The following is a 1867-nucleotide window of genomic DNA, read 5'->3' on the forward strand; positions in this document are numbered from 1 at the left end:
GCGGACCCATCTCGAGAAAGAGCCCGCCCTCCAGCCAATCAGAGTCTCGGAGCTCCAGAGTTGGGGGGCCGGAACCGCTGTCATGGCAACAGGGGCAGGCCCAGGCCCCAGGCCTGGGTTCCAAGGGCGTTTAGGATTATGTAAAGTGAGGACCGGACTTCAACCTTGACCTTCAGACTCAGTAGGAGGAAGATACTGCCAAGGTTTCTTAGTGACCTTTTATCTGACCTCAAGGAAACTAAAGGCTTGGTGACTTTAAAGGAACAGGATGCTTAACCTGCTTATTCAAGATGTGCCAGTAGTGTTACTAGAGTTCTTCTGTGTCAGAGTCAGGGCCTGTAATGAGCTAGGCTTACCCTGGAGCTGTAATAAGTTATGCTCAATGAACCAATCAAATAGTAAAAAGCAGAGAAATGGACACACCGGGAAGCAATCTAGTGAAACAGAACAACAAGTCCGTTTTCAGGGTTCTGACAGGAAGTTTAGGTTTAAATAGAGGGCAAGAGGCAAACTTACTTAAGTCCCGCCCATCATTGACCACTTCCAGTCTGTTTCTGAAAGGTCCTTCAGAACCTTTGAACCTTCAGAACCGTTTGAACTTACAGAAAAGATAAGTTCCTTTCCAGGCTCTAAGCCTTTTTCTTCCTTCAAAAGCAGACTCTGAGGAAATTCCAATTTCCTGGGGTCCATGCCTCAAAATGATACCAAGAAGGGAGACTTACTTACAAGTGTCTCCTTGGAATATCTTCAGTCCTGTAAGTGTTGTTCCATTAGGACACATGTCTGCATTTAGTGAAAGTGCCTTCCCCTTGGGTAAGTTTTAGTGAGCACAATAACAAGACAAGGAACATTAAGGAGATGTGGGAAGGAAAAAGAGCCCCTACCAGAAGTGTGGTTAAAGTCTCCTGACTTTAACTAAGAACCAGGAATTCCTGCATCTATTGCCCACATTCCTTTTGTATAGAGATGCTTCAAGTTAGAATGTTCAAATAGCAACAAATCTAGCTTAAGATCTGATAATATGTGGCCTTTCTCCTTTCCCATCTGCAAACCTACAATTTGCTAGAAATCTTGTTGGCAGCAAAGATGCATTACCCTCCTTGTGTGACCTTTGTGACTCATGGCTTTATCTTAAGGATTGTGGTTCTTCCCAGCGTGCCCAGAGAACCACCTTAAATCTCATTTATTGGGCTGGAGAGCTGGCTCAATGACTGGGGAGCACTGGCTGCTCTTCCAGAGGAACTGAGTTCAATTCCCAACATCCACACGATGACTCATTTAACTCCAGAAGCTCCAACACCCTCTTCTGGCCACTGTGGGCACTGTATGTTGTGTTTTATTGAGAGAGAGAGAGAGAGAGAGAGAGAGAGAGAGAGAGAGAGAGAGAGAGAGGATATGTTTTGGTAGAGGCGGGGTATGGTATGGTGAAGTGAAAGGGGTGCCTTTTCGGGCCCATGCTGAGGCATCTCTTCCTCCTGAGGTACCAGCCATATGACGGATATAGTATAGAATAGAGTTTATTTAGGGCATGGGGAGAGGAGTTGAGGGAGTAGAGGCAGAGAAAAGCAGAGAGAGAGGTACAGAGAGGGAGGAGAGGGAGAGAGAAAGTGGGCGAGGAACACGCAGAGAAAGAGGGAGGGAGGGGAAGGGGAAGAGAGGAAGAAGGGGCAGGGAGTAGGAGGGTAAGAGAGTGAGGAGGGACAAACAGCCTCTTCTATAATGAGTCATGCATACCTGGCTGTTGCCAGGTAACTGTGGGGTGGAGCCTAGAAGGAATGCAAATACTGTACATGTGTGTTGCATAAACACAGATGCATACAAACACACATAAAATAAAAATACAAATTACCTCATTTATTGGAAGAAA

This window comes from Arvicanthis niloticus, chromosome 1 (genome assembly GCF_011762505.2).
Source record: "Arvicanthis niloticus isolate mArvNil1 chromosome 1, mArvNil1.pat.X, whole genome shotgun sequence".
Lineage (NCBI taxonomy): Eukaryota > Metazoa > Chordata > Mammalia > Rodentia > Muridae > Arvicanthis > Arvicanthis niloticus.